The following is a 20741-nucleotide window of genomic DNA, read 5'->3' on the forward strand; positions in this document are numbered from 1 at the left end:
AAACACGAATGAATCAGATGCAGAGCAAACAAAGCAGACTGCATGACAGCAGATTTTGCAGAAATCAGAAGTAGATCAAGCCTGGAAAGGTAAGTGAATATTTAGGCAGCCTGATGACTAGGCAGTTGTTGCTTGCTGAGGAGCATTTCAGATGGGATGTTAGGTGTGTTGCTTCAAGACCTGCTGGTCTTTCCAGCTGTTGGTAGTGAGCCCAGGGCTTTGTTGAGGAAATTCACAACTTGTTTTTCAGATGTTTTCTGTGAATCATTTTAAAGTGAGCTGTGGCAAAGATGGAGCTCTGGGCTGGTGCTGTTTGCTTAGTGCCCTTTGATGGGTGTTGGAGGCACTGTGTGCTCTATGGGGTAAGAATATGTGTACAGCACCCCTGGTTTTGGGATACGCCTGGTATATTTAAATTACAAGGATCATTTTTCTCTCCTGTGTGCTGGTGGCTGAGGGAGGCTGCCTGTGGAATCCATTGCCCCTTGTTGCCTGGAAAGAGCTTTCTGAGTACACCTAAACTGAAAACATCAAAAGCTCTTAACGGGCAAAACAAACCTCTCACCTGAGAACAAAGCAGCACATTCTACTGCTGCTGTGACCCCTGCAGCCTCAGAACTTGCTGACACGTCCATTAGCAAACGATGCAGGCAGTGATTTCAACAGGTTTTAGAAGCAGCTAATTAGGGATTAATTCTTAATCTTCTATTTGTTCTGCTTTATCATCCTCTAGATGTTGGAATTGCCCAACCTGCCTTCAGCGATGGCTGTAACTTTCCTCAGTAGTTGGATTGTTCCTGCTTTTTGTGTCCATTTGCCTTCACTCTGAACATGCAGTTTCACATTTGAATCATGTAAATTTGCCAACACAGCTGTTGGACACCACAGGAGTTGGTGCACTAGTTGCTTGTGCTAGAGCTCTGCCTGTTGCCTCCATGCCCCATCCTGCCTCTGCTTTTCCCCCTGCTGTATGCTGCAGATGCTGTAACATTCTCCCCATTGCATGCATCTGCTTTTCCCCAGGGCACAGGCATGTGCCAGAGCCTGCATTAGCTTCCAGGGCAGCAGAGCTCCTCCAGCCACCTCCTTCAAGGCAGGCTTGAAGGTCCTGCTCCCCCTTCTTTGGGGCTGTCATGGGATGTGGCCCCTCAGTGGCTTATTCCCTGCCTGTAAATATTTATGAGATGGTGGCCTTTGCATTTTCAGCTGAACAATGCTGTAATCCCCTGTGCCCTATCCTCCCCAGCCCAGCTCTGCTTTTACCTGCTTCTTTTACTCTGTTAGGTATTGTGTTTCTGCTTTTTCCTCCTTGCCTTTAAAAAGGCATAAAAGTGCTCCTCCACCTTCCGTTTGCACTGTGCAGCAAAAGGACAGGAAATGTCCAGGCAAATCTTCTGCTGGTCCCAATAAAGTGATCATAAGTGAAACTGGTAAGCAAACCCTTGTACAAGTCCAAACCTGCTGGTGTTTCATGAGGTGGTGCCACTGTGCCCAGCAGCCAGATGTGAGCCCAGTTTTGCTGACAGCCATGGGTACCTCAGCAAAGATCTTGTGAATTCACCAAGACTCACCATATTGACCACTGCTAGCCCAGGTTACATCACCTGGAAGGGATACACTTGTGTCAGCAGAAGTTACCCAGATAACAAATTACCCCAGCTTTGCTTGCAATACTCTTGTTGCCAGAGCTGCAGTTGATCCGCAGGCTCCTGCCTCTACTTTCAGGGGAAGGATAACTCTGCATTGCTTTAAATCTCTCAGTATCCAAATATTTAAAGGCACCTTTGAGCCGTTCTGAAGACCTTGTTCATATGGTCAAAGACTGCAAATCTTTTGGTCATGTTTTATCATCTGCTAAACTCAGACTCTTCTGGGCAATGCACATGGACAAAGTCACCTTGCCATTTCTCATCAAAGCCTGGGGATCATAAAGCCATAGAATCTAAGGAGACTACCTGAGTTGGAAGAGATCATAAAGATCATCTAGTTCCAGACCCTCTGCTGTGAGCAGGGACATTTTCTACTAGACCAGGTTGCTCAGAGCTCCATCCACAACCTGGCCTTGAGCATGTCCAGGGATGGGGCATCTACATCTTCTCTGGACAACCTGTTTGAGTGCCTCACCACCCTCACTAGGAAGAATTTCTCCCTAATACCTAATCTAAATTTATTCTCTTTCAGTTTGAAGCTATTTCCCCTTGTCCTGTCACTATGTGTCTCGTATAAAGTTCCTCTCCATCTTTCTTGTAGGCTCCCTTCAGGTACTGGAAGGCACAATTAGGTCACCGTGAAGCCTTCTCTTTTTCCAGGTTGAACAAATCAAATTCTCTTCGCCCTTCCTCATAGGTGAGGTGCTCCATCCCTTTAATCAATTTGGTGGCCTCCTCTGGACATCCACTGGTTGCTGTTAGGGTCTGGATATTGCTGTGCTCTGACTTCATGAGAGAGTTTACCTAAAGCAAAGTCCAAAACACCTTGCTCAGGAGCAAAGCGTCCCTGCACCTCTAAGGGGTCTGGAAAGGCGGGATCCAAAGGAAAGGGGTGTCTTAGGTACACAAGAGAGGACAAGTGAGTTCTCTGCTAACTTTAACTTTATCTCCTGTTGCTGGATTTGCTGCTCTCATTGGAGCACTGTGACTAATTCCTATTGTGAAAGCTGGGGTAGGGCCTGGGTTATTCAGAATGCACTTGTTTGACAACCATGCCAGGCTCCCACTTCCAGAGCAGTGAGTGGGCACTCGCTTGTTTGATTAGCTGAGGTCCCAGCCATAAACAAGAGCTGCACAAACACAGAGCTGCCCTGGGGAGCCCATGCCGTGTCATGTTGCAAGAGCTGGGACAAGGGCAAAGGGAGAGCTGAGGCAACAGCAATGGGCTTTGATGTGTTGGTTTTGCAAAGCTACCTCAGAAGTTCTTTAGAGGGGGTCTCCTGTGCATGGGGTGCGAGTGCAAACAAGGGGGTGCTTCTGAATGCAAAACTGGACTGGTGTTATGCTTAGTTGAATATACTTAGTGTATGAATTGAGCCAGCCAAGACAAGGCTTAAGTGGTGCATGCTTTATGTAGGCTTTCTGCTTTATAGCAGGGTTTTCCAGAAGTTGGCGGGTCCCGCTGGGCCTTTACCTGAGTCACCCTTTGGGCAGCTTTCTCCTAAAAGGATCAGCCCATGCTTTGCAAGGATGTCTCAGACAGCAGTTGTGGGGAGGCTCAGGAGAAGGGGAGGTGTATGGAGCCTTCTGGCACCAAGACCCTGCTTGCTGGGTGCCCTTGGAAGCTCTGAGTGACCATAACAAGATTTATGAAAGGGAGCAGGAGAAACAGGTTGATGAAACACAGCTGGGATGATGGGATGACCACAGCAGGTTGAGTGCTGTGAGGTTTTTGTGCTTACTGAATTGTTCAGACTTTGATGTTCATTCTTTGGGACTGCTGAGATCTTTTCAGAGGCTATTTGAGGTCTCTGTGGGGCTGTCTGATGTGAGGCTGACCCCTTGAAAGCAAGAAGCACATGTGTCCTGGACATAAAGAGCTTTTAAAGACATATCTTGCTCAGACGTCCATAATTACTACTAATTTTTGAAAACCCTTAGCTTAAATTTCCACAGCTGGCTAGGGAAGGAATGATTTGGGGTTTTTTTGACACAGAAAGGGAACGATCTCCCCTAAGTTTGCAGTTCCCACAATGGCCATTGTGCTATGCTGGGGAATGACTTGTTTGCAGTTTCTGTTATCAGGAAAATACTCTGGACCTGAAGTGATTTTTCCCAGCCAAGGCAGCAGTTTTTGGGAAGTACTGGTTCCCAAGCAAAGCAGCTCTGGCAGGCGGCAGCTTTTAGTGCTTGTGGTCTCCTCAGAAAGGCAGTGATGCAGCTGAAGGGGTGAGGGTGGCATTTAGTAAGTGCAGGGTGCACCACAGGGAAGAGGAAATCAAGATACTGTGTGGGGGAATTGCAAAATGGAGAAATGCAGTCTGTAAAGAGGCTGGGCTGAGACACAAGGGGTAGTGGGAGAAGTAATGCTGGTTGCTGGCATCCCAGGGCTGGAGTGGGGGGAAAAGAACGACGCTGCAAGTTGCTCAGACCATATGAGCTGTCACAAAGAAAATTTATTCTCTGGTGCTGTGAAGGCTTTGCACTAGACTCAAGTGCTAAAGACTCAGCAGCCACTAAGAGAAAAATAAACATTGGCCAAAAATACAGTGGGGAGGTGCTGGGTAGCTGGTGATGCCATGGTGAGCTCTGGCAGAGGAATGAACTGGGGCTTTATCAAGGGTTATCCCCATTATTCCACTTTTTTACTGAGCATCATGACCAGGCTCTGAAAACTCTGCCTCTTCCCACCAGAGAGCAAGAAAGGGGGAATCTGTTCCCCAGGGTTTCATTTGCTGTCACAAATGAAGGTACCAAGAGCTTGTGTTGGCAGTGAGCCTGCAGAGAAACACTTGTGCCTTGTGCTGGTGACTCCTGCACTGCTGGAGGTGCCAGACAGACTGTTCCTGTTAATGTTGCTCCTGGATATGTATGGGAAGTCTAAGGGAGGTGCCAGAAAAGGGCATGGCAGGAACCTGGTACTGTACTTATTTATTAGCCTTGAGTCTCTCCTTTTTGGCTATGTCACATTATTTCATGCATGTTAAAACACTGAGGATCAGAGTGTCTGGGAGGTAAACTGCAGTGGTGGCCCAACTAGGCTTTAAGTGTCATTTTCTGGCTCTCCCCTGCCTAGTTACCAAGGGAAGACAGTTGATACAATCTTCCTGGATTTCAGTAAATCTATCAATACTGTATTTCACTGTACTCTTCTGGACAAAATGTCCATCCCATGGCTGGATAAAGACATCATGGGATGGGAGAGCAACTGGCTCACAGGTCAGGCACAAGGGGTTATAGTGACTGGGGTGACATCAGACTGGGGACTTGTCACTAGTGGGGTTCCTTAGGGCTCCATTTGTGGCACTCTGCTCTTCATAAATTACCTGGATGCAGAACTGGAGCAAGTTCACAGATAATACAAAACTGTGAGGAGCTGTTGACTCCCTCTAAGGGAGGGAGACCCTGAGAGAAATCTGGACAAATTAGAGGTCTGGGCAATCACCAACCACATGGAGTTCAACAAGGGAAAGTGCCGGATTCTGCACCTGGGATGGGGCAGCCCTGGATGTACAGACAGACTATGGAATGAGATGTGGAAAGCAGTGCCAGGGAAAGGGACGTGGGGGCCCTGGTTGATGAGAACTTAAACATGAGCCAGCAGTGCCCTGGCAGCCAGGAGGGACATCCCTGTCCTGGGGGCATCAGGCCAGCTGGGCAAGGGAGGGGATTGTCCCGCTCTGCTCTGCACTGGGGCAGCCTCACCTCGAGTGCTGGGGGCAGTTTTGGGTGCCACAATACAAGGATATGAAGCTATTAGAGAGTGTCCAAAGGAGGGCAACAAGGATGATTAAGGACCTTGAAGGGAAGCTGTGTGAGGAGAGGCTGAGGTCACTTGGTCTGTTCAGCCTGGAGGAGACTGAGGGGAGACCTCATTGTAGTTACAAGTTCCTCATGAGGAGGGGCAGACACTGATGTCTTCTCTGTGACCAGTGACAGGGCCTGAGGGAATGGCCTGAAGTTGTGTCAAGAGCAGTTTAGGTTGGATATCATCACAAGGTTCAGAGGGTGGTTGGGCATTGGAACAGGCTCCCCAAGGAACGGATCACCAAGCCTGGCAGAGCTCAAGAAGTATTTGGACAATGCTCCTGGTCACATTGTGTGGCTCTTGGGATGGTTCTGTGCAGGGCCAGGAGCTGGACTCGAAAATCCTTTTGGGCACCTTCCAACTCAGTTTATTCTGTGAACACACATGATAGCCAGGATCGTTTTGGTGGAATGCTGACCTGCTTTGTGTTAATGCAGGGCAGGACCATGGCTGTGGGCTGGAGATACTGCCATGGGTTAACCATGTCCTTCTGTATGGTGGGAGACCCTAGCAGTGTTACAAGGAACGGATGAGGGGCTATGTATTGCAGTTGGGCAGCTAGCTCTGTAAGGATATGAGGGATCAGCGGACCTTGTCCCAAAACAAGGCCATTTCCCAAACCAAAGGAAGATCAGAGGGGTTCTGGTCTCCTGATTCTCCATCTAGTGGGATCAGGGCTCACAGGGCAGGACTGTATGGTGCAAAGAGTGTCCTGCACTGCAGGGCTGAGCCAGCCCTTGCTGTTAGATCTTGTCAGTGGGGATTATCTTTGCTAAAGGCTCAGCCAGGTGGAATAATTGGTAACCAAATCCCATGCTCCCTCCCAGTACAGCCTGGGGCTGTAGATGGTTAACATTCTTCCTGTTGCCACAGCACCAGGACCTCTTCCCCAGGTGGTCCCATCCCAAGGACATTTCCTGTCCCTTATGCCCTTCAAAGTAGACTTCATAGCCCTCCCCTGCATGTTTACAATGCCCTGCCTTATGCCTGCCCCATACCCTGTATCTATATAGGTATGCCTTCCCTTCACTTTTTTGGGTACTTGTTGGAGGGTGGTGAGGACCTGGGGAATGACAGGCCTTTCTCTGGACTATGTAGCTGGGGGACTGGTGGCCTGTGCCATGTCACCAGTGGCCTGTAGCAGAGAGCAAGAGAGGCAGCTACTGCCCCCAGCCCTTTTTGACACAGGCAAATACAATTCCCTGGGTGATTAATGCTCCCAGCTCCTGCCCCACAACAGTGATGATTTTTGGCAGGAGCTGCAATTTGTTTAGCATCAGCAATGTGCCACAGCCCACTGAAAGGAGGCAATGAGATACTTTTCCTACCCCCAAGCACTGACAGTTGGAGGCAGGAAGGATGAGACATGGAGGGTGTGACCAGCACATGCAGAGGGAGTTTCGGGGGAAGCATGGGGTCTGGGCAGGGAATGGGTGGGACATTCCAGCCATGGGTCTGGGAATGACCCTGGAAAGAGGGTCAACTCCCTGTTTTGCATGGCAGGAGGATGGCTGGCATGCTGATACACAGCCATGTGGGCTTGCCAGGATTCCTTCCCCTGCTTTTTTCCATGTCATGCACATGAATCTCAGCCATCAGCCAAAGCAGCATCCAAAATTGCATTTGGCACCCCCTGCTCACCCCAGTGATATGCTGTCCATCCCAAGGTGGGGCTCTGTCACTGATGCAGCCACCCTGGGGAAAATTATTGGCCTTTTCCTGTGCTCCTGGCTGGGTTTACACCATTTCCACAGTGCAGCAGCTGTTCCCTCACCTACCCGGAGCCAGGCTGGGGGACAAACCTGTTAGTTCCCTTCTAAGGCTGCAGTCTTTACCACCTGTGCGTGTAAAGTGCTGTAAAAATGCCTCATAGCCATGGACTGGCAGTGTGGGGATATGGCTGCCTTTATCTTCCCATCTCAGCTGAACGTGGTGTGGTTTGTGGGACCCAAGTCACAGGATGAATCCCCATCAGTGGTGGAAGCAGGGACATGAATCCAGCCATTCTTTCCCCCTCTTCCAACAAGACATGTTCCTGAGCATGAAATTATTTCCATGTGCCTGCTGCTGTGCTTGAACAATAATATTCAAAACAGCTAAGAGGGTTTTCTTCCAAGGGTTGAGGTATTTCCAGTGCTCAGGAGTGGTCCAAGATAAACTATCAGCCTGTGACAGGCTTCTTCAGTGAGGCAGCTCCATGGGAATGAGATACTGCAAAGCTGCCATCCCTCCTGTGATGAGGACAGAAGAGCCCTGCCTGACTGGAGGGATTTTCCCCCCCAAACCTATTGCCCTGGAAATAGGGGCTGGCTTGTCTGCAGTTTTGCATGGGCAAAAATCTATTGGCGGTGGCAATTGGAGAAAACAGCCTGCACAGTAGCAAGCAGCTCTGAATCCACAAGCTGCAGTCTTGGAGATGCAGGATGAGAGATGGAGAGGCTTGAGGAGGCTTGCAGCTCCCAGTGGCAGTGCTGCTGACAGGGATGGAGAGGTCACTCAGCATGGAGGCTGCCTGAAGTCCAGTAGTCACTGCAGCAAGTCAGGTTGGTGGTGGAGGCGTGTGGGCTGCCCACCCAGGTCCCAGCTGCATAGTGTGGCCTACCACATTCTGGGCAGTGAGATGAAATCCGGTACCTGCAGGCTGCCAGGGAACCCTGTCATTGCTGGTACAGGGGAGACCAGCTCCCCTCTGCCTCCTGAACCAGCCCACTGCTCCAGCCTTGGATGTGCTGGGGATCTGGCTGTGCAGCCCAATATCCTGGTGTCCTGCAGTGGTGGCTGGCTCCTGCTGCTCAGGGTGACACTGAAACCCAGTGGTGAAACTTGGCCGGAGGACTCACATGTCTTGAGTTTCATCTGAAACCACAACGCTGTTGGTAGGTTTCTGTGCACAGCTCAGCAACATCCTGTTGGCTCGTGCCAACACTTACAGCAAACCTTCATTTATTAGTATTAGCTTTTCTACAGGAATTTTGGCTGGGCCTAGTGTACTGGCAGCCCTCACTCAGGCTGGGATTTATGGCTGGAGCTGGTACCCCTGGGGCAAACAGGTCTCTTTGTGAGTCAGGGCAGACCTCGGCCGTGCCAACGCATGCGCTGCTGCCCTCAAGAAGGTGTGGATCTCCTAGGAAAAAGATCAGCACGGCCTCCATTGGGAGTTGCTGTAGACAACAAAGGTGAGTGAACCACCGAAGCAGTTCTCTGGGGATCCTGGGAGAAGAAATCTGTTGTTCTTGTCCCTGAACTGCTGAGGTTTTGAGCATTGCTGAGGCAGAGCTCAGTGCGCACAGCAGGAATGTTGTGCCCACTGGTGACAGAGAATCTGAGGTCTGCTTGGGGAACACCCACACAAAGTTCTTGAGAAGACAGGATCTAGCCCTGTGCACTGTCAACAAAATAGCTGACCTAGGAGATAGATGGGCATGGATGTAGCACTGAGAGGAACACTTGAGAGGGCTTGCACTGTCCCCTGCTTTTCCCAAACTGCCTCCATGCTGTCCTTTACAGTGTACTCATATCCAGTGAAACCCTTGGGCTTGAGGTTACCCTTGTACTGCCCACTAGGATAGCCTTAATCTGTGTTACCCCAAAAAAGGGCTGCAAAGCACTCAGAGGGAAACTTCCTGCACAAGCCATACTTGTTCAGCTTATGCCTTCAGTTCATGCATCTGGCAAACCAGCTGGGAGGGCTGGAGGGCAGCATCAACCTCCCTGCACACCTCCTAGTGGGGCTGAATGACCACTATCTGGTTCTGGGATGGGAGCAGAGAGGCTCGAGCTGGGATCCTGAATCTAGTGGGTCCCACAAGCACTGTCATCCTTAGTGCTGCTTCTGTGCCATGTTACATCTCCAGGGACACATAGGGAAATGTTGGAAAGGCCAGGGCAGGTGGAAGCTTCTCATGCTGCTCTCTCTACAGCAGCATAAAGAACATGGGCTGATCCAAGGGTAGAATTTGCCTTTAGTCTTTCCAGTGGGATTGTGGCACCAGTGTGAGAAGTTCCTGTATTCATCTGGGGATTTCAGCAGTAACACATCCAAGGAGTCCTCTCCAGTGGATATCAGATACTAGCTGTGCTCTCTATGCACAGGGTGGATCCTGGCTCTGCAGAGATTTTACTTGACCACATTAAGCTGGGATTTCACAGAATGGTTTGGTTGGAGATCCTAAAAGATCATCTTGTTTCCCAGGTGATCTACCCCAGGCAGACACAGCTTCCACAAGTCTTGGAAGGGATCCTGATGAATGTCACATAAAACAAGCAGCTGAGAATCATGTATCATGATGTTAGCTCCTCTCAGGCTGAGCTTTGGCTTGGGCTGTCCCTGAGGGCTGTGTGTCTCTGACCCTGTGGGAGATGCTTCCCTGACATGGAGTACCAATGCCAGACTGTCCTGTGTGTTCAAGTTGTGGGAAACTTCAGCCCTCCTGTCCTGTCTCAAAGCAGAGATGACTCACAGTGGAGCTGTGGTCACTGTTCTGCAATCTATGGCTCAAGGGAGCCATTGTTGGTTTTTTTTTGGCCATCTGAAGTGGAACAGCTCAAGTAAAAGGCATGGGGAAGCCATACCTCCTACCCTTTTTCTCCACCCTTACCCTGTCTCTGGGTAATCCCCTGCTCCCAGGCCTCAGCTCCCTGAGTCCAAAATCCCAGCTGTGGTCCTGCCATGCCCTGCCCATGTGCTGTGAGAAATGGCCATGCTGGGAAAGGTAACTCTGTGGGGAGATGGGATGGTCGGAATGACAACAGCAGGGAAAAGCACAGAATCCTAAAGGCGCAAAGGCAAGGAGTCAGGGTTTGTTGGGCCATCCCTCAGAACCCTGAATACCCACAGGCAGACCCTGGCCAGCAAAAGCTCTTTGGGTGCCCTTCTGAGGTGGTGAGCACACACTACTGCCTCACCAATGAGCTCACCAAATCCTGCCCCTGAGGATGGCCAGGCTTGGGCTGGGAACTGCAGGGGGCGGTGGGCTGACCCTGGCTGGATGCCAGGCACCCACCAAAGCTGCTCTGTCACTGCTCAGCTGGACAAGAAAAAATATAACAAAAGCTTGTGAGTTAAGGACCCAGAGAGATCATTCATTAAATACTGTCAGGGGCAAAACGTGACTCAAACTGAAAATGTTAATTGAATTTATTATTAATAAATAATATTTGTTATGGGTAGGATAATGAGAAGTAAAATAAATATTAAAACCTCTTTCCCCCCACTCCTCCCTCCTTCCCAGCTCTACCTCTTCCCACAGTGCTGCAGGGAAATTGGGATAGGGATTATGGTCAATTCATCACACATTGGTCCTGGGAGGAGTCCTTGCCCTGCTCCAGTGTGACCACCTTCCCACAGGAGACAGTTTTCCATGAATATCTCCAATGTGAGTCCATCCTGTGGCTGTGGCTCAGTCTTCCATGACTGCAATCCATCAGGAGCAGGCTGCTCCAGCATGGGTCCCCCACAGGGGAAGTTCTACCAGCAAACCTGCTCTAGTCTGGGCTCTCTCCACAGGTCTTCAGGTCCTGTCAGGAGCCTGCTCCACCACAGGTTTCCCACAAGTCCAGAGTCTTCTTTCAGGCATCCACCTGTTCCAATACAAGTTTCCCATGGGGTCCCAGCCTCCTTTGGGCATCCCCCTGCTCCAGCCTGGGCTCCTGCAGGGGCTGAGTTGGATCTCTGCTCCCCCGTGCCCTCCCTGTGCTGCAGGGGCACAGCTGCCTCCCCATGGGCTGCTCCAGGGGCTGCAGGGGAATCTGAGCTCCAGAGCCTGGAGCAGCTCCTGCCCCTCCTTCTGCCCTGCCCTGCCTGTCTGCAGGGATGCTCCTCAAACATGTTTTCACCCTGCTCTTCTCTGGATGCAATTATGTCTGCACAATAACTTTTTTTCCCTTCTTAAATAGGCTATCACAAGGGCATTACTGTCATTTCTGGCTGGCCCAGCCTTGGCTAGTGCTGGGTCCATCCTGGAACTGCCTGGCGTTGGCTCTGCCAGACATGGAGGAAGCTTCCTGAAGCTTCTCATAGAAGCTGCTCCTGTAGCCCCTCTGCTACCACAAGCTGGCCATGCAAACTGGACAGACAGGGTGTGGAGCTCTTCAGCTTGAGTGATGCCAGTGGTCAGCTTTGATGGTTACTGTCCATCTGCCTTGCAGATCTCTGGATGCCAGAGCTTGCTCTGAAAGATCAGCAGCAGTAATGACAGGAATGGGATAGAGAAGGATGATCTGGCCTGGACTATGGAATCTGACCCAAGAGCAGATTTTCTTGCTCATGTCTTTTGCTGCCCAAGTTGTTGCTTCATCCTGCTGCTGTCTTGCCTCATTACCCCTCCTTAGGAGTTCCTAAGATGTCCTTTTTTTCAACAATGCCCTGTGCAGTGCAGGTGAGGTGGGGTACCACCTGATTTGCTGAGCACCCTCCCCATCATAGCACTTCCTACGAGAGGACTCAGGTAGCTTCCCCAGGGTCAGGAAATGAGTTGGTGAGACTAGTTGATTACAGTGTCTTGAGACCCAGGCTCCATAGTGACGGGTTTTTTCCACTGTTGTAGTTGTTGCCAGGCACAGAGCCCTTTTGTGCTGTGACTCCCAAGAGATCTTCGCTGGATGATGTTTATGTGGGCTGCAGTGTGAGGTTCTGCTCTGCTAGGCAGAACTTGCCACAGGGATTCAGTTATTCCCTTCCATATGCAAGAATGTGACAAGATAAAAAGGCATGTTTCTTCCCTCACTTTCATCCTGAAATGCTCCCTGACAGGAAGGGCTAATGAGGACAACACATCTGCCCCTGTTGAGGCTTCCATTCTCTCCAATTTGAGAATTGCCCTCGGCCCAGGAGCCATCTGGGCTGTGCACGATGCAGCAGCAGATAGCAGTGCTCACACCCAGATATTCAGGAGGTGGTTTTGGCCAAGGGAATCCATCAGTTATGAACAAGCTCAGCCCTTGGAAGAGGATCTCTATCAGTTCCTGTTTGCATGCTACAGGATGCTTTCTGGATGACTCTGTAGCATTTGCACTTGGCCTGGTGAGCTGATCTTTCTCAATTTACTGTATTTATTTATTCCCTGCTTTTATCACTGATCTTGATGTGAGATGGAGCCAACCACCACAAGCAGAGAGAGGAGAGTACACAGCAACAGCTGAAGGTGCAAGGTGTGCTTGGGTGACCCAAGGACAGGAAGGTGAGTGTTCCCATCATGGTCTGTACTCTGTTCATGCCTCCAGGATGTCAGCTTCCCTTGCCTTGGATTGTTTCATTGCCCTTGAACAAAGAGGTCATACAGAGGAAGACAAGGAGACAGCTGGGCAGCAAGTGGTGCCCCAAAGCTCTCCCAGCAGATAAACAATAGATTTAAAAAGGTAAAAGGCTGAAAAGTATTACACAGAAGAGGCCCACTTACTGAGCTGCCTGACAACCTGCCTCCTCTGGCCCTCAGCACTGTGCTGGTGTTTCTCCCTTGCTTTAGAAGGAAAGCAACAAGGAAAGGTGGTGCAGAAAAGCCTTCTCTGTCTCAAACCGTGCACACAGCATCCCAGGCTGGCTCCGTGGAACTTCTCACCTGAGCTCTGGGTCAACATTGCTGTTTCTGCTCTGGCCAAAACCTGACATGCAACCTTGCTTGCAAAGGGTCTTCCCCAAGCAATGGTTCCTTTCTAAGACAGAGCTTTTGAGCAGCAGAATGTCACTAAAATCAGAGATCTGTTGGCTGAGTTGAGCCAGGCAGGCCAGCTCTTCCTTGGTGCAAATCAGTTGGGATCCCTCTTTTCACATGGTATGGGTTGTTTCTGTCACAGTTTCATGCTGTGTCTGATCTTGTGCATATTGATCAGACCCTGAAAATGCCTTAAGTTTCATGGCAACTAACAAACATGACAGAAAAGTGCTGGCAAATATTTTACTGTGGCCAAAAGTGTACAATCATGCCTGTGTGATTAAGTCCAGTAGTAGCTATCACCCAGAATGTCACTGTTACCTGTATACATATATCACATTCCAATGCCATTCCTTAGCCAGGCATGGGACACCACAAACAAGGGGAGGAAGAACCAGGTTCTTCATCATGATGGAGCCTGGGGAAGGGTGGACTTCACTGTGGGGCTTCTGGGGTGCATCTGGGGATGGGGTTCCCTGGGATGCCTGGGGAAGGGGACTGCTGTGAGACAGCACCTCTAACCCCAGTGGATTTTACTCACATGGTATTAGCTGTCCTGGACTCTGTGCACTGCACAACAGGGGAATCCTCCACATTCCCAAAATACTGCAGGCTGAGAGTACACTCTTTAAGCCAAATATCTACCATTTCTATCCCTTTTTATTCCATCAAGGGGAAGGTATGTAGTCCTGGTCTGTGCTCTCTTACAGCTGGCTTCCTTTCCTTCCCTGGCTATCTTACCATTTTCTACTTTTTTACCTCTCTATCCCATCCTGTGGTTCAGGAGATGCAGGTCAGGCTCCCTTCCCACATAGAGAGGCCAGAACTCAAACCTTTCATATATGCTTAGGTGAGAGGGGGCTGAGGTCAAGGGCTCTTGCCAGCTCCCCTGCTGAAAGTCCTCTGCCATGCCCACAATGGAAGCGATTTGTATGTTCTCTTTCAGATTGTTTTGTGCAAAGTGAGAGAGATTTCCAAAGGAGAGAAATGGATATCTCAGCTGTGTCTGACACTCACAGGGGCTGTTTACTCTGGGGTTGATCACTTCAGTTTTGTGTCTCATTTCTTGGGGGAGAGAAGGGATTTGAGCATGGAAACGCCATGTCCTCTGGAGAAAACCATAGGCTGAAGGAGGTCAGGGCTGACTCCCCTGTATTGTATCTGAGGCCTGACAAGACTTTAAGGGTTTGCCTGACAGGCCAGTGCACTGCCAGGACCCCTAACTGTGCAGTGCCTATCTTGTATCAACACAGCTGTTTCTTGGCCAGGAACGTGCCATTTGTGTTATCTGTGATTTGGCTTTGGCACATGGTTTGTCCCTAAGATTAAGCAGATTTCTCCTGTGAGCCCTGTTCTTTGGTGCAAAGCATATTTATCCCCATCCATTCCCTGACCCAGGAATTCTGTGGTGCTGCATGGCCCATGGAGGGCTCCTCTGCAGCCAGGGGGTTTCACCTCCCTTTTGCATCTGAGCAATCCTGTGCTACAACCCACAGGGACAAAAAGCCTTGTGAGCTGTTAGCCTGTGCATCAAAAATTATTCTGTATTGCCTGACTGGAACTGAAGTTTGCCAGGATCAACTAGGAGACCTTTTGGTCAAATTCTGTTTTCTTTCACTTGGCTTTGATGGAGCCTTTGTGTTAATACAAGCAGCAAAGCCTGATCTTAATGAGAATTCTGAGAGTGATTATCTCCCCAGGTCACAGTGCAAAGTCTGTTTGTGCTGGGGATTATTTGGGATCCCCTGAACACATAGTTTATGTGGGATAGAGGTGTGTGTGTGTGGCAGAGACTCTTTGGAGAAAGCCTGAGTGGAGGCACCTGTTCAACACCATTTCACACAAAGGGAGGATCTGGTGCAGGCATTGCCAGGGCCAGGGTTCCCTGGTCACCCTGCAGAACCAGTTTCCCAACTGGACAAGCAGGACGTGTAGCCAGCTTGAGTGTCCTGGTTGGCATCTTGTGTCTACCCAGGGTATTTTATGTGGAGCACTAAAGCCCACAGCTTTTGGCCAGGTGTGGGGCAGTGATTGTCGGGAACCCAGTGCCTTGTGCAAGAGCCCTTTCATTCTTGCATTATAGGCATTATCTCCCTGGTGGCATAGGTTTGCTTTTCATCTAGTGACTCAGAAATCTAGCCTTGGCACAGGGAGCCTTTGTGTACTGAATAACCCCTAGATAGCACCATTTTTAGAAGAAAAGAAGGATGGGTGGAAGGAGTAGCTAGGAGCAACTCCCTATCCTCTTCCTCCAACCCAAACCCATTGCTACTGCAATGGCTTTTGGGCATGGGCAGGCTCCAAGTGTTTGGATTTCTCCTAATGCCACATCCAGGCTTCAGCACATTGATCTGTATGCAGAATCCTTGGCTCCTGAGGACCTGTTTGACCTCACCCATGGAGATGTTGGCTGCAAGAGAAGTCTCCTGAGTTATGCTCCCCATTCCAATCACCCAAGGAGGAAAGCTGTCTCCATGTGCACACCTGCATGCCCTGTCGTGTCTGTTGTAACTTCTCCTTGACTCATTCCTTTCTGCAGGAGATGGTGGGAACTCCCTCCCTGGGAATGGCTGGTCACAGGGAATGTGCTCAGGCTCCCCTCTCACCTCTTATGATTTCCCTTAGGATTTTATCACACAGGGCAAGGTTCTGGTTTGTTTTTTTGCTTTTTTTTCCCCCACAATTGTGCTGACAGCTGTGTTTGGAAGTGCCAGGGAGGTATAACACCTCTCCATCTGTGTGTTATCCAATTGGCCCAACTCTTGTATTCCCCTGGCGACAGCTGGTGCTCCTGTGACCAAAAGGAAAGGTGACAGAAAACAAAATCCTATCTCCTCTTAGGTTCCTTTATGGCCATCCTCATGGGAAGAACTATTGGAAAACATCTGTCTCCAAAGCTCAGAAATATTCCATGAGGATTTCTTTGCACTGCCCTTGCTGTTTCCTGCATCCCCATCTCTCCTTTCAGAATTTCACCTTCCATGAAACAGCCCAGCTGCAAAATCAACCATCAAAGAGGGCCTTTCTCCTCTTGCAACTTTCTGCCTCTCCCCTGGTACACAAAAATTCTCTGCCTGTCTGGCACAGTAGACTAAGCAGTTCTCAGCACTTCTTCACCTCTGGGCCACTCCATGCTACTTCAAAGCACGCCTGAAACCTCGCTGTTTGTTTTCAGCATATGTTCCCTATAGATTTATTGCTTTTGCTATTTAATGGATGCTATTATCACTGAAACCTGCTGTAGCTAAAACCATTTTCACTGATGTCCCTGCTGATTCAATCTGATTCTGCAAGATGTGGTGGGAACTTTTGCAGATGTTTCTCACCCTGAAATACTTGCACACTCAAAAACCTGTACAAGACCTGTTGAAACTGATTGAAAGAGTTGTATTAAAGCCACAGGTTGCCTCAGGGCTCTCTAAGAGCAAAATTTTCCAAGAGAAGGGGCAGGTCCCACCACCCAGCCCTGTGGTGGATTGATTGGAAATGCAGTGACTAATTTAATGTCGTTCTTGGGCTTTAAAAACTATGAAACCCAAATTATTTTTTTGGAAAAACCTGTATGTTAGGGCAGAGAAGTGGGACCTTTGGCTTCTGTTATGTATCTTAGGGGCACCACTGGCACTAGATTCAGCACAGAATTCCCAGTTTGTTTTGGTTTCCATCTGCTGATGTGAAATTTCCTCTATCACTCTCAGCATTGAAACATCCCCTTTGGCTATTTCCTGCTGATTTGAAATCAAAAAGTGTCAGAAAAGAAAACCAGGCCTTTTTGAGCAACACATTCACAAGGAGTTTCTCATTTCTCCCTTCCGAGGTGCATTACAGTGGTTGATGGGCACCGTGTGCCGCTGGGCGATCCCATTAGAGCCAGACGAGGTTAATGGTGAGGTGGTTGTGATTATGGGTCTGTTTTCTGAGTGATGCATAAATCTCCCCCCCTGTTCAGACGGCCTTTGAGTCAAAAGCTAGAGTTTGGCTGGTAGCTGCTCCTTTTAGGCTGGCTCGGGAGTGGAGGCGTGCTCAGTGGGCACGTGTGCCACGTGCAGGCCATACTCCTCCTTAAGAGAGGGAGAGCATCCTCCTCTTCCTCCCCTTTCCTTGCTGCTCCTCAGATTAATTTTTCTTGATGTAAGAGAGCTGAGTGATGGTTGATTAAGCCATGACCTGAGCTTTATATAATGCATTGTGCAATGCACTTTATGTAATCAGAGATTTCTTATGTAATTTATTTGCAGGGCACTCACCAAATCAAGGACCTGATCTGATTCCTGTTGTGTGGATGGGTTTGCCGTTTCTGGCCTCTCCCAGGCCTGCCCTGTGTTTTCAGGGGGGCAGGAAAGCAAATGCATGCAGCTGTGGTTTGATGGCTCTTCATCCATGCCCATCTCCAGAAAGAGCTCTCCAAATTCCTTAAAAAGGAAGAAGGCAGAGCTTAAGATTTTCCTTCTGTGGGCCAGGTTTAAAGGGAGCTTAGCTGCACCCATATTCCACCAGTTGTAATGGGACTTCAGGCACAGCTCCCCCTTTGCTGTATCTGATGTGCTTGAAATAGCCCTCACCATTTCCTTGCCAGTGAGGCTGGATTGTGCTAGAAGGTGGGTCAGGAATGTGAGGTGAGGATGTGATTCAGGCTGTGAGCTGAGGATATGACCCATATCAGCATGAGATTAAAATCCAATTCCTCCTGGCAGCTGAGCGCACAAATCATGCCTGCCATTCATGTTGCCTATTGAGGTGGTTAATCCATCAGTGGGGCCTCATCTGTGCTCCAGGATTGGAATTGTCTACACCTAGGCAGTGACAGAAAAGCTAATGGGCTGGAAACAGCCACTGCAGATGCCAAAAGAAAGAAATATCACTGTGGGGCCCTCTCACTCTGGCGCAGTGTCACTGCTGGCTCAGTGTGTGGCTGCTGCACGAGTTCTCCCAGGGGATGGTCAAACAGGGGTAGTGCAGCATCCCAGGGCCTCACAGGCACTCTCATCAACCCTCTCCAGCCTTCCTCCCCTCCTGTTAGTTGGGTTGCTCTTGCTGAAACTGCTGGGGATGTGGTGCAAGCATGGCTGTGGCCTGGCATGATTTGGGTTGCATAGCTTCCCCACACACCCCACTGAGCCCTGGGGCCCTTGCCATGCTCTTTCATGCTACAGAGGCTGTGCTTAAGGAAAAACGTAGGATTTTACATTCTTTTGTGTACCTTTAAACTACATGTATTTCGCAATGGCAAGAGAACCTGATACCTGGCTGGGAGGCTGGCTGCACTGCCGGGTGTGTGAACAGTGTCCTGCATAACCTACAGCAGGGAAGGGCTCTTGGGTGCCAAAGCACTCACTCCTCAGTCATAGAATCGTAGAATGGTTTGGGTTGGAAGAGAGCTTAAAGGGATACCTTCCACTAGAACAGGTTGCTCAAAGGTCCACTTGATATTTAAATTCAAGTGATTAATACCAATGCCACTGCCATCAGTGAACCAGTTCATGGCATCCCACCTAGCTTGCCCTTGGACACTTCTAGGGATGGAGAATTGTCAGCTTATCTGGGCAACCTGTGCCACTTCCCAACCACTCTCACAGACAAGAATTTAGTCTAATTTAAACCTGACATCAGTTTATACTGATGGGTATAAACGTCAGTTTATACCCATTCTTCCTTATCTTATTTCTCCATATCCTTGTAAAAAATCCCTCTCCAGCTCTATTGAAGCCCCTCTAGATACTGGGGCTATAAGGTATCCCCAGAATCTTCTCCACACTGAACAGCCCCAACTCTCCCATCCTGCCAGTTGAAGTCTAATTAGTAAGGGAAGTTGTAGTGATTAGGACACCCTGAGATGAAGGGAAGAAGACAGGCATAAAGCCTGATGGATCCTTCCTTTGTCTTCATCCATGATCTGAGCTATCTGAGGTGCTTGATGCCTGCTAAAATTTTCTTTAGCATGAAGAGAAATTAAAGAGGAAATTCGTCATTTGAGATGGGCGTTATCAGATCCTTCATGGATCTGCTTGTCTTGTCCTCACCACCTGTACAGGTGGGGTGTCCTGGCCTCCCTGGGGAGCAGGGTCTGCTGCCCTACATGAGACACCTCATACACCTCTGGCCCACGGGACATTTCAGAGTAAAGTCATGAAGTCAAAACCCACCAGACTTTTCCTTCTGAAAAAAGGAAAAGGATACATATTATAGAAAATTCCTGACTTCCCTTTCATCCATCCCCCTGTTTCTTGCTGCTATTTTGTTTTGAATTTCAGCTTTGGCAAAGGTGCATATGAGGGGCCAGGAACACTGATGGGTTTCCTGGTCGCTGTTGTTGAAAGATGCCATGACCTCTTTTATCCATCTCACCTGCCAGGAAGTTGAGGCGTAAAGCCCCAGGTAGATGTTAAAGCTCCAGCTTGCTGGGAGCTCACAGGTTCATTTCCCTCCACAGATGAAATGCGATGTGCAAGCGGGTGTTGTGTGCAAAGGAGGAGGCTTTGGTGGGGAGACAGCTTGTGCTGGGTAGAATCCAGCACAACTGGGGAATCCACACTTTTGGTTCTGGGAATCCCTGCCTGAACTTCCTTGTTCACCCATGGTAACCAGAGCTGTGTGGTGCTAGCATTGCAATCTCTCATTTGTCCAGACTATTATGTCACTATGATGTGCTGTTTGCTCTGTGTCTTGCAGAACATCAACAAAGAACCAGGAGGTGCTGGGAGAAGTTCTCAGTTGGAAGCAGAGATTTAATTAAAAAATGATCAATGTAGATGATCACTGGTGGAAGAGATGTTGCCAGTGAGTTGGCAGCTGTGGTGGTCAGAGGTCTCTCAGCAGAGAGGCTGAACTAAGACTATTTTGAATAATTAAAATATTTTCTTTTTCAGTTGGTAATATGGAGTTTTATTTTCCAGTGTTACAGACCACATGCTGTCCCTCCTTGCTCACTGTGATGTGCCCAGCCCTGTAAGCTCTTTGCTCACTGTATTTGTTAGCTCTGACGGGAGAGAAGGGTTATATTTCAAGGAGGAAGGCGCAGGTTTTGGTGTGGATGCAGGTATAGTCCTTTGTACAAACAAGGGAGAGGCAGATGTGGGGAGGCAGCAGCTGTAAGCTGTACAGAAAGGGCTTTACAGGTGGCTGGAGCAGTTATCAAGTGACCGTAAGTCAACAGAGTCATGGTGCTGCAAAAGAGAAAGGAAAATTTAATCATCCTTGGGATATATAAACAGCGGCATTGTTTATAGGACACATGAAATAGCTCCAATGATTTTTTAGTGCAGATCATGTCTACATGGCAGTAATATGACCAGCTCTGGGCACTGCCCTTCAGGAAGGTTATGTACCTGTTGGAGAGGGTTCCAAGAAATGCAACAGAAGTGACTGGAGGGTTAGGGAACATGATCTGTGGATGAGACCATGATCTAAAGCAGGAGTTTTTCAGACTGTGGCCTATTGTCTTCTGGTCTATTTGTACATGGTCTGGAAAAGGGGAATAAGAAAACCAAGTTTTTCTATGTTTTAGAGCTGTTTACAGATACAATATCTCTAAAAAAGGTCTGTCCTTGCAAAAAAACTTAGGGCCGAACACTGAAGTGAGAGACAATGAACCACTCCTATTTCACAAAGAAGAGTGAAAGGAGCCCAATGCCAATT

The sequence above is a fragment of the Pseudopodoces humilis genome, chromosome 4 (genome assembly GCF_049639895.1).
Source record: "Pseudopodoces humilis isolate 2021_Gansu_Grassland_sample_001 chromosome 4, ASM4963989v1, whole genome shotgun sequence".
NCBI classification, from domain to species: domain Eukaryota; kingdom Metazoa; phylum Chordata; class Aves; order Passeriformes; family Paridae; genus Pseudopodoces; species Pseudopodoces humilis.